The sequence below is a fragment of the Crocodylus siamensis genome, chromosome 4 (assembly GCF_052110815.1).
Source record: "Crocodylus siamensis isolate JL-2025a chromosome 4, ASM5211081v1, whole genome shotgun sequence".
Taxonomy (NCBI): domain Eukaryota; kingdom Metazoa; phylum Chordata; order Crocodylia; family Crocodylidae; genus Crocodylus; species Crocodylus siamensis.
Window position 1 is genome coordinate 229,514,908 of NC_143398.1, and position 16,118 is coordinate 229,531,025.

General features: G+C 45.2%; 1 protein-coding gene across 2 annotated transcripts in view; it reads right to left on the reverse strand.

Moving 5' to 3' along the window:
* THSD7B (thrombospondin type 1 domain containing 7B) overlaps positions 1-16,118 on the reverse strand; it is a 678,955-nt gene that overhangs the window by 386,415 nt on the left and 276,422 nt on the right. The gene's annotated exons all lie outside the window — the stretch shown is intronic.

The window sequence follows — 16,118 nt, forward strand, 5'->3', positions numbered from 1 at the left end:
ACAGGAGATCACCAACACCATCCTCAGAGGCAGCTCTTTGTAAGGCATGGGACAAGAAGGAGCCTCTATGACACTAACATTGCCTGCGACTGTAAATGAGGCCAAAGATTGCTGTTCATGGCAGCAGTGGTTGAGCTAAACAGGCCAGGCTCTACATGCCTGGATTACCTTAATCTAGCCATAACCACAACAAAATGGGGGAAGGGGGACAATAATATTAAGATGTAACCAGCATGTTATGAATTTACGTCTGCTCATCCTTAAGCTATCAAAGCAAACTAGAGTGATTCAAATGCCTTCCTGACAAGTTCCAGGTTCCAAGAATACTAAAACTGAAATAGTTATTGTAAAAAAATTCCATTATTCAATGTTTAAGAAATAAACACTTAATAATATTCTTGTTTTGCATGCATCTAGCATTCATCACTTCCTGTACATACTCCTCAGTCTGTCTTTAAAATGTTAGGGTTAAAAGATGAGAAAATAAGTTTAATGAACCCAAAGTAACACTCTGTTGAAACAGCAATAATGATTCATTTTTCACACAGCAAGAATTGATTTTCATAAACGTTCTTTCCTTTTGTTTGCACAGACCCATATCCATCACAGCTAAGGTTCACTGTGTTGACATCCGCTATAATTACAGCTGGATCTATGTATGCTAACTTCCTTTGCTTAAACTATTATGGCAACTTGAAGCCAGCAGGTTTTTGTTTCCATTAAAGCCACATGTAATGGTGTTCTGTCACTGTGACAGGAAGGGCAGCAACATGCTCTATTTCTAGCTCATTTTCTTTTCAGCGTTAGGGAGACTAAATAGCCCTTTTTGACTTATCAGGATCCAAGTAGGAAGGGATCACATGGAACCTATAAAAGCTGATAGTGCTCGGTTGAAGAAGCTTCAGGAAGCAGGTGGACTCCCAAGAAAGGCCCTGGAACTGAAAGGAGTTAGCATCAGAAAAGTAGGTGCCTCTGGGGACCTGTAGTCTTCTTTGGATCATTTGTGTAACTTTGTATTTTTATTCGACAATAAACTCTGCCCTATAGGAAAAGGTGTGGAGAGTGCCCAACCTAAATAATCAGGCTTCAAAGTTTCAAACATCCTTAATTTTAAAGTACGTTGACTTAACTGCATGTAGTAGCTGGAAACTGGGTAAAACACCATTAAAACAGAAAAATCAGCGAGATATGCTTGCTTTCTAAAGTACAATGGCTAGACTTACTGATTTCTGTTAATTTACGTCAAAAGGCTCCTTTTTCTTTTTGATCACTTAGACATTTACTTTAGTCCACTATCACAAAGTAAACTTCTTTTGTTATTAATTCTGTCTTTTGTTCAGGACTGGACCAGTAAAAATCAAATTAAATGACTGACCCTGAATTACAGCACAGTATATTGCTGACGCAGAGAACAAGGGTCAGTGAGGGTCTAGTCAGGGAACTTCTGAAGGAACTGGATGTATTAAATCAGCTGGTCCAGATGATCTCCACCCCGGAGTGCTGAGGGAATTAGCTTCAGTAATTGCGGGACCCCTTGGCACGGCTTTACGAGCACTCGTGGTGCTCTGGTGTGGTGCCAGAGGACTGCAAGAGGGCCAATGTGGTTCCCATCTTCAAAAAAGGGAGGAAGAAGGACCCAGGAAACTATAGGCCAGTTAGTCTTACCTCAATCCTGGGTAAGCTTTTTGGGAGAATTATCCTAGAGCATGTCCACGAGGGGCCAGCAGGGGAGATTAAGCTTAGGGGCAACCAACACGGGTTCGTTAGAGGCAGGTCCTGTCAGACCAACCTGGTGGCCTTCTATGACCAAATTACCAAATCTTTAGATGCAGGGGTAGCAGTGGACGTAGTCTTTCTGGACTTTAGGAAGGCCTTCAACACTCTCTCACCCCGTTCTCATTAAAAAACTGGGGGACTGGGGTGTTGACACCCAGACAGTCAAATGGGTCGCCAACTGGCTGGGGGGCCACACCCAGAGAGTGGTGCTGGATGGGTCATTTTTGACCTGGAGGGATGAGGGCAGTGGGGTTCCCCAGGGCTCAGTTCTCGGGCCCGCACTGTTCAACAACTTCATCAGCGACTTGGACAAGAGGGTAAAAAGCACCCTGTTCAAATTTGCTGATGACACCAAGATGTGGGGGGATATGGGCATGCTAGAAGGAAGGAATAGGCTACTATCAGGCTTAGACAAGTTACAGGGGTGGGCGGACGAGAATAGGATGGGTTTCAACACAGACAAGTGCAAGGTGCTGCACCTGGGGAGGAAGAACCAGCACCATACCTACGGGCTGGGGAACTCTCTTCTCGTCAGTGCAGAGGCAGAAAAGGATCTTGGAGTCATCACTGATGCCAAGATAAACATGTGCCGGCAGTGAGGGGAGGCAGTCAGGAAGGCCAACTGCACCTTGTCATGCATCCACAGATGCATCTCAAGCAGATCCAAAGAGGTGATCCTCCCCCTCTATGCGGCACTGGTCAGGCCGCAGCTGGAGTACTGTGTCCAGTTCTGGGTGCCACACTTCAGGAGGGATGTGGACAACATGGAGAGGGTCCAGAGGAGGGCCACTTGCATGATCAGGGGACAGCAGGGCAGGCCCTATGAGGAGAGGCTACAGGACCTGAACCTGTTCAACCTCCACAAGAGAAGGCTGAGGGGGGATCTAGTGGCCTGTTACAAACTAATCAGAGGGGACCAGCAGGCATTGGGGAAGTCCCTGTTCCCCCGAGCACCGCCAGGAGTGACAAGAAATAACAGTCACAAGCTGGCAGAGAGTAGATTCAGGCTAGATATCAGGAGGCGCTACTTCACAGTCAGGGCAGCTAGGATCTGGAACCAACTTCCAAGAGAAGTGGTGCTGGCTCCTACCCTGGGGAACTTTAAGAGGAAGCTGGATGAACACCTTGCTGGGGTCATTGACCCCAGTACTCTTTCCTGCCATGGCAGTGGGTTGGACTTGATGATCTGCTCAGGTCCCTTCCAACCCTTACTAACTATGAAACTATGAAACATTAGTATGCTTCAGAAAAAAAAAAATGAACAATTTAGATACATTGTTGATAGCAAGCATTCAGTCCACAAGATTGTAAAAATAAATGTATATTCTAATTCTCATTAATGCTTGAAAAATTGATAGCTAGTTACTTGTATGACCCATTTTAGTTATACTCTAAACACTCTGTATTTCCTTTTAAGTATGTAAGTGACCAAAATTTGAGCGGCTCCTGTTTGTTCACAGGCTACATTCAATATAATATGTATTTCTTAAAATCACACTCCAGCTCTCCTCTTTACCATCCATATTGCTTCAATGTGTCTATGCCTGCTACTTTTACATGGCTCAATAGAAATGGGAAAAGTAATAATAACTAAGATGGCTCCCCCAGTTCTCCATTGGAGTAATAACTCTAGACATACTTAAGTTCAATTTTAATTATTTTTCTTGACATCTAATTGACTGACAAAATGCCTGGAGAAATATACAAATGTGATCTTGTGGTTGGAATGAACCTTTAACATACGAGATGACAGACTGATCCTGTTTCCACTCTGGATCACAACCCTGAGTGCTCTTCTAACTATAGAATTGTATATTCACTCTCAGTAAATATTCTTCAATGTACACGCTGTTACCAGAGAATAAAAGGATCACAACACAAGGGGGATGACTAATGCCTAGAGCAATGGTGCTCAATCTTTTGGCTCCATGGGCTGGATAAGTGGCATGAGACCAGTCCATTGAGCCAGATCAGATTTCACATGCCAAAATCAGGTCCAATACTCCCTCACCTGGCCTCTCCCACCCCGGTCAGCTCCATGCTGCTCTGCGCCATCGGGGTCAGCTTCACAATGTCCTACTCAGACCAGTGCCCTCCTGATAAGTACCACACACTCAATCTAGCATGTAGGACCATGCTGTTCTGCCCACGGGCCTCTCCTCAGGTCCAGAAATTTGACAGCAGGGAAGAGGCAGTTAGCTGTTACCATTCCCCCACTAGCAAATGTTTGGACCTAGGGACAGCCTTGAGGGCCAAATAATATGGCTCCAAGCACTGGATCTGGGCCATAGGGTGTTTGAGCACCCTGAGTCTAGAATGATTTGAATACTTACAAACAAAAATTGTACTAATTTTCATTTGTGTTTTTAAACAAGAACAAGAGTATTCATGGTTTATCAGTAGCCTAGTAATAGGATCAGTAATATTTTATAGGTATAAATAAAGACCAGGAGCCATAATATTTTATAGGTCTAAATAAAAAGTTTCAGGAATTTCTCAGAAACTGAGGATTATTCACAGAAATTACCTACTAAACAATTTCAACCATCAAATTTGGGAAAATCACAATTAGCTCAAGGAAAAGTTGCGAACAAAAAAAAAAAAAAAAGAGAAAGATGTCAAATAAATTATCTGTTAGGAATTATATGCCCAGCTGTGCCAACTAAAGATACAATTAGATAATTTAATCCTCTGCATCTTAACATATCTTTCCTTTGTTACCTGTACTTCACTGACTTCCCCAGAGTATCATTTTGCACTCTATAGCTGGATCCAGGTGTGCAGGCATGTGTGGTTTATGGTGCCACAAACCTCTTTGTGATACCACAGATTGCAGAGTTGGCATGCTAAAACATGCTGCTCTGCAAATTTGCAAAACAGGGGCAAAACTTGCTACCAAGAAATCTCGGTAGCAAGAAAAAAAAATGCCATGCAAAAAGCAGTATGGCACATAGCACAGGACCATGCGCTGGCATATAGAGTCCTCGTAGGAGACATTCTGGCTGCCAGCCAAAGCATCTCCCCTCCTCTAGTTCTGCCCAGCTCCTCCAGCAATCCAGGATTTGGGAGAAGTGGGGAAACAGTAGTTTCCCTAAAGCACAATATTTCGCCCCACACCACAGCACATGTCCAGGGGCATGCACAGTGTCAAAAAGTAGCAGCCCGAACTTTTTTTGCCACTGCAAGTGCATGCCCCTGCACGTGGGGACATGCCCTATAATCTTATACTAAAGTGTCCCGCTAGAAGTGGTTAAATATAGGTCTACTTATCGGGACATTTTATTTGACCAAATTACCTTGTATAAATTCCTCTGTGTTCCATAGAAAATTTATTTTCTGCTTTTTTTAAAATATTTTCATCTATATTCCCATAGAATGGAAGAGCCCCTTTATGGTCCCATTATACTAAACACACTTCAAATGCTCAGTGCCTGTCCTGTAGAACACTAAATCTAAAATGTGGGATACCAGGTATATGCAGACAGACAAGAGGAAAACAACATAATGACAGGATTATGAACTTTGTAATTTTTCTACAATTTTTATATAACTGAGCTACTGCACAAATTGTAAATTATGAGCTCTGGCAGTTAGATGAAAAATCTCCATGGATATCCTTAGTTATGGAAGTACTAAACTTGGGTTACATGCCTAGCTTCTATCAGGACTAATGGATTACGAAGACGAAAAAAACCCCACTCCTAGGTGTCTAGTCTAATTACACAAGAACAGTGAAATGAGTGCAATTGAAACTGGTATGTATACTTTAAGAAAAGATACTGCTTGGGGAAAGAAGTCTTAAAAGAAATGTTGGAATCTTAAGAAACACCAGCAAAACAGCCATTTGTTCTTGTTCTATCTACATCCATGACTACTTATCATGACTGGCAGAATTCATGGCTATGTTCAGAAAGGAAAGAAAGTTATAAAGTTATATACACTGAAATTTAATATACATAGTTCACAGCTACAGCTGTAATGAAAGTGAAATATTGACTCTTTTTCTTTAATAGAAAAATAGATGCAAACACTTGAGAATAGATATTTGGACACATTTGCCACTCCAGCAAACATAAATGAACATTATTTTGAATTTTTTGCTAACCAGGCAAAGACTGATAGAATAGCTTCTCTGAACCTTTAAGGAAACCTAAACAGACATATTATAATAATGAAAGAAGAATTTCATGGAATCTGAGTGCTCTCTACATTCTCTTTTCCTTTCACAAGCTGAACTTGGTTTTTAAGGACATACTATATTCATCAAGGAAATAGGGTTTGGTTTTGTAACATTACATGGTCAAAATTACTTATTCTTTGTAAATAACTCATTCTTCTATAGATTAGCCATCCTGGAGGATTAGTCATTGCTGAATATTGATGTACTTTGGGGCTTTTGATGGGAATATTAGATAGTACATTGCCATCAGCAGACTAAACAAGTGACTGGATTTCAAGATATGGTGGTGGATTATACAGTAGCTGCTGAAACTAATGAAAGCAACAGCGTGTAAAAGAGCTACCCCAAAGGTTTGTATCAAGGCAATTATATATGCAGTTCTTTGAACATATACAGAAGTCTGTAAGCACTAAGAACTAACACTGTTCTTATTCTGTTGAATCCAAGCCTAGTGTATCTTATGATTTTTCACAATTTCCTATCAGAGGTCAATTATTAGGGATGTGCAAAGCAGGCCCTATTTGATCTGGATTCGGATTCGGTCCAAATCGGGGACAGTGATTTGATTGGTTGATTCAGATCACTGTCCCTGATTTAATTTGGCTGAATCTGAATCTTAAGATTCAACGCTGATTCAGACATAGACATAGCTTTCAATGTTTTTTCTACATACCTCAGGGTATGAGCGCGGCTTATGAATGCTGCGATGCTGGGACGTATGGAGCATCCAACAGGCAGGCAGTGGGGGGTCCTCCACATGCTTGGTGGCAAAGCCAGAAGTGGACTGGAAATACTTCCAGTTCACTTCTGGGTCCACCGGAGAGTGTACAGCCCCCCCCCCCACATTCCCCCGGCTCAGCAATCAGCCACAAGGGGACCCCTGGTGCCCCCTTCCCCCCTGACCCAGGAGACACCAGTCACCAAGCCAGGGGAGGGCACAGGGGGCAGTGCACTCCCCAGTGGACCTGGAAGTGGACCGGAAGTGCCTCTGGTCCAATTCTGGGTCTGCTGCTGAGTGTGCTGGGGAGCCCCCCATGCCTCTGTGGGATGCTCTATGTGCCGCAGCATCACAGAATTCACAAGCCACCTGGTACCTACAGGTATGTAGAAAAAGCATTTAAAGATGTGTCTAATTTCTGAATGGCTGAATCTTTCTTAATCTCTCCGAATCGAGTGAAGAGATTAAAGGGTCCTCTGATTCGATTCCGATTCAGAGATTCAGCCACCGAATTGGGCTGAGTCTCTGCTGAATCGGATCAGGGACCAAAGCTTTGCTCAGCCCTATCAATTATAGCTCCATATAGATCAGTGGTTCGCAACCTTTTTATGCTCCAGGTATCCCCCAATAGATTCAATACACCCCTTGAAAAGACTTGAGGCACCTCTCAGAAAACACCAGCTCTTAGTTTTCACTCATTTTTTGACTACAGAAAAATAAAAGAGCAACTCCTTTGTGGGAAAACCCCCAGAAAGACCACAACAGATCAGACTGGTTTTAACACTGTTGATTCCTATCTGAAGTCGCTGCGTTTATCTTATGAATCCTGTTTGCACACCTAACCGTGCTAGCCATGGCACCCCTGGAAGGATATCAAGGCATCTTAGGGTGCCACTGCACAGAGCTTAATAGTCACTGATATGGACGCTTACAAACTAGTGACATTGTTTATGAAATGAATATACCAAATCTCTCAGTTTTTACTCAGAAAAATATTGTATTGATTTTTGTCTTACAAAGCACTGTGAAAGGGCTAAATCCGATGGTCAAAGCAATTAATTGTATTAACTTGATTGGACAAGTACAAACAAACTGATTTTTTCAGCTTTGCTTCTTGGACTAAAGTGTATATTTTGGAAGTAAACATTTAGAGGCATTTTAAAATAGCACTCACAAATGTGGCCAACCTGCCAAGTGAACAGGATATGCTGTGTGAAATGTCCCAAATTAGAATTGGACAAATGAAGCAAATGTTCCCTTACAATAACAATAAAAAAATTCCAAGCTGAAATTCAAAGGGACTTTTATGCTACACTTCCAATGCTGGAAGAAAGACTTCAATCACTTTCCCATGAGACATTCAGATTTTTTTTCATTGTGAAGCAAACTATAACTGGAAAAGCACTCTGCGCATCTGAAAGAAAGACTGTCAGAAACAAACAAAAAAAAACGAATAAGGAAAAAAAAGCCCACCTCCAACATTACTCATTATGAACTAGAAGAGGAGCTGAGTGACTGAATGTGAAAGGACTATTCTGAGATTTCAAATATCCTGTTGAATAACAGGCTGACAGACATGCCACAACATCATCACATCTCAGTAAGCACTGCAGAAGAACATATGGAAATGATCAGCCATTAACTAGGCTTAAAGGTTTTGTATATTCCTCTGAGTTAAGTGGACACGTGGCTATGACTCTGATCCTGCTCAAAAGATGCATGGAGATGGAGATCTATGGTATTGCTGCTTTATCTAAACAATCAGGGCTCTCTACCAGTACTAGGATCTACCTGTACCGATGTAATTGCAGAATTATGCCCAAATCATGATCATATCAACAAGAACACCATATAAAAGTACTCTGAGATACCCCATGACTCCACCAGAGCTGTCAATTTACAGCAGCAGAAGATTTGACTTCTGTTTCAATGAACCTACAAGAAAACCACATCTACCTTCCTACATCTTTTAAAGGACATTCACTCTTCAGAGATAGGGCAGAAGTTACACATAAACCAGTTCAAGTGATCTGAAACTGGTTTGAACCTGTAACAGAACAGAAGTTCAGTGCACATAAACCAGTTTCAAAATGGCTGAAACTGGTTTAAGATAAACCTGGCTGAATGTAGTATCAGACTTAACTGATTTAGGTCAAACCAGTTCATGGAACTTCTGTTCCAGACCCCTTTCTGGTTTAAGTTAAATCAGAGTCCCCCAGCACCCCAGCATGCTTTTCAGTCCTGGGTTGAGCTGGGCTATCTTCTCCAGAGAGTAAGGCTGGCCCTGCCCCTCTCCTCCTTAGCCAGAGCTCTGTGTGGATGAGAAAGAGATGGAAACTGCAGCCAGAAGACAGTAGCATCTGCCTGGCTTCCCCTTGCCCTCCACCCCCCAACCTCTTGCTGTTCAAGCAGGGATCTCCCACCTCTCCAAAAACATGGACCACAGCAGCACAGACCACAGCCAGCATCTAGTCATGTTCACACCACTCTCGTGCTAGCTACAGCGGGGGGGGGGGGGTGTGTGTGTGTGTGTGTGTGTGTGTGTGTGTGTGTGTGTGTGTGTGTGTGTGTGTGTGTGTGTGTGTGTGTGTGTGTGTGTCCAATTTCACTGGAACAAAGGCAGACAGAACAATGTCCGCTTAGGGCTTTTTGCAGCTAATCAACAGGTCACCTGGTAATGTCCAGCTGCTCTTCCTTAAAAATGCTTTGCAAAAAGCTGTTTCATAAGAGCTTGAACTAATGAGAGAGACTTTGTCTCTTGATAGGCTGATAAGCTTTGTGTTCTGATAAGCTCTTGCTCGCTTGCTTCAAAGCCTGTAATCTGTCAGTGTTCAACAGGGGGCAAGGAGAAGTGTGAGAAGTGACCTGGTCTGCAATGAATGCAGTGCCTGTCAGTTTGCTGCAGACAGTATGAAGAAGCAGGGAGAGGGAGACTGAAAAGCTCAGTATCATCAACAGATGCATGCAGTCCACACAAGCAGTCCCCCCCTCTCCTCCCCTTTTACCTCAGAGTGCTATCGGCAGGCATATGCCTGCATTTCCTAAATCAAAAGTGTGTCTATCCACTTGCAAATAAGTGGTCATCATAAAGGACATTGTGGTTGCCATCTGTCCTCTACTCATACAAAACCCAGAGAGAAAAGTACAGGACATAAAGGCATCGGTTTCATATCAATAGAGGACAGAGTAGCAGAAAACCAGAACGTCCTCTATGATGGCCACCCTACTTGCAAATAGGTTCAATCTCTTCAGGTTAGACTAACCTGCAAAGATTGAAACAGTTCAGGCTCAGGCTTTTTGAATGTCTATCCCTAGCCCAGAAGAACAATCACTGAAATGTAATTGTCTATCATATTCTAATACACCCTAACTCACAAAGTATTTTTAAGCACTTGCCAGTTATCCCAACTTGTTATTACTTAGAACTGTTTCCTGGGATGATTTTAAGCACCATATGATAGAGGAAATCTCTCCATGTCAGCTATAACATTAAACTGGCAACTCCTACTCTTTTGCTGTTTTTGAGATGATAGCCAACTCAGTGTGTCACTGTGATTATGGGCTAGACATTATGTAATAGAATCTAGAGATCTGACAATGCTGACCTTATTGACAATGATGAAACTTTTAGCTGTGTTTCAAACCATGTATAAGAAATAAAATCCTGTTTCCTGTTTGTAAAGTTCATATAAAACACACTTACTCATTATTAATAATCTGTAAACTCAATATGTGTAGGTCTCAAACCACTGCCAACCAAGTATAGGATTACTCAGCACAGTCTTTTCGTTTATATAACATCAGATTCTTGTGGTCTAATTAATTTTGGTGGCACCACTAGGCTTTCCTCAGTATGCAGTTCTTATAAGGAGAAAAGTAGTCATAATGTCTTGTAAAAGAACTTAGCATTAGTTTAGTGGAAATGCAGACATCCTGAGTCTCCTACCCTTGTGTTGCATAATTTATGGAAAAAGCCCTATTAAAGTTATTTAGTACTTCACAGATACTAAAAAAAACAAAAGTAAGGGAAACATTCTGGCAGAATCAGGCCATAAATACAAAGTTATTAACAAGATATGACCCCTGGGTGGAGTATAAAGATAGTCATAACAGCAATGAATCTTTTTATTTTAATAAGACTGTAACACAGTTGAGGTGCTCATTTTCAGGGGTGTTCTCCAAACCTAAACCTCTTTTCGCCGTCTGCTGCTTGACCACTGTAAACAAGCTGAGATTTGCCACTGGGCCAGCTTCCTAACACAATGACTAGGGCCTGGTTTAAATCGCAGGACAAGCTTGTAGTGTGGTGGCAAATTTAACCTAGAAGTTCCCCCACGTGCCTCTTTCCCCCTCCACCACTCATTGGCAGAGGGGCCCCATCCTCCCCTGCCACTTGCTGTTTGTTCCTGATGGTCAGGAGGTGAAAACTGCAGTTTTAAATATGGATAAAACATTGGGAGGCAAAAACTGAGGCATATTTAGAACTGATGGGTCTCCTTTACCAATCAGTGGCGGGGGGGCACATAGAAGGCACTACAAAGGAACTGCTGTGCCGCATGGGCCCACAATTTAAACCAGGCCATACCAATGACCCTTAGTTCCATCTATCTCATCTAGGATTTACCAATTCTAGCATAGGAGATTCTAACAGATTAACTACTCACACTTAGATCTGGTTTGTGTAAAATTAATATGGGTTCTCCCCCAGCATAGGTGTGATCAGCCTGTACAGGCATACCTCGTTTTATTGTGGCAACCCTGCGTCGAGCAAGTCTATCGGCGCCATTTTTCCATCGGCGCCATTTTTCCAACAGCATTTGCTCACTTCATGTCTCTGTGTCACATTTTGGTAATTCTCGCAATATTTCAAACTTTTTCATTATTATTATATTTGTTATGGTGATCTGTGATCTTTTGAAAGAAGTTCTACTATGGGTAAAATGCTATCAAACAGCATCGCATGCTACAGAGAAATCTTTCGTGAAAGGAAGAGTCAATCGATGCGGCAAACTTCATTGTTGTCTTATTTTAAGAAATTGCCATAGCCACCCCAACCTTCAGCGACCACCACCCTGATCAGTCAGCAGCCATCAACATCGAGGCAAGACCCTCCACCAGCAGAAAAGATTACGACTCGCTGAAGGCTCAGATGATGGTTAGCATTTTTTAGCAATAAAGTATTTTTTAATTAAGGTCTGTACATTGTTTTTTTAGACATAATGCTATTGCACTCTTAATAGACTATAGTATAGTGCAAACATAACTTTTATATGCACTGGGAAACCAAAAAATTTGTGTGACTCGCTTTATTGCGATATTCGCTTTATTGCGGTGGTCTGGAACTGAACCCGCAATATCTCTGAGGTATGCCTGTATTGCGAATTGCTCCAAAATCACCTTTACCAGAGACAGTCAGGTGTAAAAAATGGCAAAAAGAATTAGTACATAAAAAAGAGAAATCAGAAAGGCAGTACTCATGTACTATGTGAGGGAGCGGCGGCTAGGGACGGCCGTGAGCTCCCTAGCGCCCCCTACTGTCACGTTAGGGTGACGTAGCACCCTCAGAATCTCGCCCGCCATGACTTTGATGGTTGAATATATAATGTGGAGGCTGCCAGTTTCCCTAGTGGATGGTCTTGTTGTTCCTGTCCCTATTCCAGACTGGGGTATCTATGAGCGTCCCGCCTTAAGGGCTATGCGTGCCTCCAAACCTCCCCTTCAGCATGCCCCAAGACTTGCAGCTGTTCTGGGGACATTTGGATGGTCCCTCGCCCGTCGGGTGCCCTCGTTCTCTCTCTCGGGCCCCGGGGCTCCTCGCCCACCTGGCGCCCCCTTGGGTCGGGCTCCTATCTCCAGCCCCCTCCCGGCGCCTCAGGCCTCTCTTACTGGCCTCCAGCTAATCACTGGCGCCCCCTGGGTCCGGCTCGCTAGCGCCGTCTACTGCCAGCACCCTCTGGGTCCGGGTCGCTAGCGCCGCCTAATGCCGGCGCCCCTTGAGTCCGGCTTCTCGCCGGCGTCCAGCTAACCGCCAGCTCGCTCTCGCCGCCCTATCTACCGGCGCCCTTGGGCCGGCTCGCTCTCGCCGCCCTATCTACCGGCGCCCTTGGGCCGGCTCGCTCTCGCCGCCCTATCTACCGGCGCCCTTGGGCCGGCTCGCTCTCGCCGCCCTATCTACCGGCGCCCTTGGGCCGGCGCTATCGCCGCCCTATCTACCGGCGCCCTTGGGTGGCTTGCTCTCTCCGGTTATTCTGTCTCGCTCTGGGTCCTCGCCCCCTTTTGGGGCCTGTACTGCACCCTCTGTGCTTCGCCCCTCTGGGGCCTTGCCCACTCTGGGGGCCTTGCCCACTCTGGGCTGACACCGCGCGCCTCGCGCCGTGTCTCTGCCCCACTCTGGGGCCTTGCCCTCTCTAGGGCTGACACTGCGCCTCGCGCCCTGTCTCTGCCCCGCTCTGGGCCTTGCCCTCTCTAGGGCTGACACCGCGCCTCGCGCCCTGTCTCTGCCCCGCTCTGGGCCTTGCCCTCTCTAGGGCTGACACCGCGCGCCTTGCGCTAGGGGCTCAGGCACTCGCAGCCGTGCCTGTCGCCTTGACCCTTCTCTGGGTCTGGTTGCCTCGCTAGGCCTAACACCGCCCTGACGGGCCGGGGTCTGTAACCCCACACACCGCGCCTCCCTGGCGCCATACGGTGCCTCCCTGGCACCGACAATAGTGCCCCTGGCACTGTGCCCCTACTGGGCACTGGGAACCCCCAAGCTGTGGGGGAGCTCCCGTGAGGCCTCCTCGCTCCCCTACAGCCTCACCCGGTCCTCCGGTGTAAACTATAACGTAAACTCAAGCCCTCTGCCTACAACATAAACAGAGGCTCCACACGCCTAACAATAACTCCAAGCCCCGTCAGGGCTCTTAGTCTTACCTCCCATCAGGGTGATCTTGTTCCCTGCATCATCGCAGCCGGTTAGTGTGGTAAGGCTGCGACCACCAATCCAGGCCACTCAGCTCGAGCCGCAGAGCTCCTGCTCCTCCGGCAGCCAGAAGGGAACTGTGTGTCAGGCTCCGGCCTAAGCTGGTTATAAAGGCCTGGCCCTGCCCCCTTCCGGCCATGTGACCCACCTGGTTGCCCTGGCTACCAGGCACCTGAGCGGCCTGGGTGATTGACAGCTCTGCCAATCACCCTCACAATCACGGGGCACCTATGTGACTCCGTGACATACTAGAACAGACAGAGATATGATAACAAAAAATGTAAGACCACGGTATGAGCTTACCCTTCACTTTCCCTTAAAATGCAGCTTCTGCTTCTGAGCTCCATCAGCTTCTACTACCGAGCTTCACCCACCTGGGGGACTAACTACCCAAACCCCATGAATCCTTAGACTGACACTTGTCTCTCAAGACATACCTTAAGTCAGGGGCAGACAATTATTTTGGGCAGAAGGCTGCTTACTGAGTTTTGACAAGCCATCGAGGCCTGCATGACAGGCAGCCCAGGGCAGACAAATATTAATTTACTAAATATTTTAGGGGCCCTGTGGGCTGGATAGAATGACCTGGCAGGCCACATCCAGCCCCCAGGCCACAGTTTGCCTAGCCCTGGTTAAGTACTTTCACCTTATCCTTTCATCTACATTCTTCTATTTAGTTCTTAGGAAGCATGTGCATATTATATAGATAACTGCCCCAGATATCCACCTGTTTGACAGGTCAGGTGTCATTCCTGATCCAATTATATCTGGTAAATATTTACATCCTGTTAGACATGTAGACCGTTAATCCAATTTCCTTAGCTATCAATTATTCCAGAGAGATACAGTCTCTCTTCCTTTCTGCTCAAAGGTGACAGATATCAACCTCTAAAGATATTTTTTTCTGACTAAAGGCTTTTCCCTTTAAAGTGTAAACCAACTTTGGTTGGACATCTGCAGAGATCCGGTGTCTCCACATGTGATCTGACATGCCCGGCACGGATTCATATGCATTTGTATAAAAGGCGAAATGTGCATCAACACTGAGAAAATGACAGCAGTGCACTTTTGAAAAAAAACACCTTTGCTGTGTTTTAGTTCAGAAGCATGTCACCTGCATTTTCTCAGCGCTGAAGTGCAGTGCCAGGTGTGGCAGAAATGCCACCGTCTGTGTCTCTCTCCAGGAATCTGTCCCTGTCAGCTTGGGACACTGGGGTTGAATTCCTAAGGGAGGGGGGATTTTCCTCCCTGCCTATGTGACAAAAGCCTGGTGCCTAGGGTGTGGCCCCTCTGGTCACCTGAGTGGGGGGGGAAGGAAAAGCCCCTGCTCATCTACCCAGTTAACCAGTGATGCTTTTTAAATTGGTTGGCTAGTTGACAATACTTCTGGCTTCTATTGGACTGGGCTGCTGAGGTCAGAAAGGCTACATAAGGGCCTGGTCCAAGAAAAAGGGGAAGAAGCCATTTTTCTAGCATGGCACAAGCATCAGGACACAGGGAGAGAATCTGATCCTTCTGAAATGCTCTCTCTCTGGAAATCTCCGAGCCAGATCTCTACCATCTTCTGAATAATACTTGTAAGTGTTTCTAGAGAGCTAGCCAGCTCACAGTGATGCATTTGCATATCAAACGACTACGTCGGCCATACTGTTTTGCTCAATGGTAATCCCTCGATAGAGCTCTACCTCTTACCCTATTCTACCTCATCCTGTCAGGTAGACTCCTTTGTGACTGGTGTAGGAGACTTATTGAGGAGTGGGTTTAATTATGCCTAGGAGGCCCCTTGGGTCTGTGGACTAAGAGAGACTACCGGGTTTTTTTGGCCCGACTTGGGGAGGTACCCCAAGTTCTTGTATTGGGTCGAGTACTGCAGGACTATTAGGCCTGTATTCCCCCAAGGACACACAACTTAGACAGTCCCTTCTCGGGGTGGTGGCATCACACGTTACCCCCGGACTCTGTGGTGGGCTCAAAAGGGGGTCTGCCAGGGCTTAGGCACCCCTGGAGAGACACGTGGAGTCTGGAAGGTGGACAGGCATAGTGAGGTGGGAGGCTCAATGCAGGAGCTCCCCCTACTGGCCCGCCACACAGGGCACTTTTAAAACAGCCCAGCACCGCGGTACAAGCATGTGTACAAATGTCCTTTGTGGATGGGTCTTGGCTCACATAAACACCTACCCTGCATAGCTATTTCAAATGCAAATTTCAATGATTCCTCCTTGGATGCATGAATAGCATGGTCTGGAAAAGAACGATTAATCTAACAAACACCTTACTGTCTTTTGAAAGTCAATACTTACAAAATGGCAAAATTACAATTATAGTCTAACCCAGGGTGGCCAATCCACAGAACATGTAGACATGTATAGCCTCTGTGTGTCACGCATGCCAAAAATGTTAGTCCCTACTGCCCTAAATCATGATTCATGCAGAATAAAAATGACAAAACTGAAGATGGGTTAACATTGGTTATAATCAGAGAT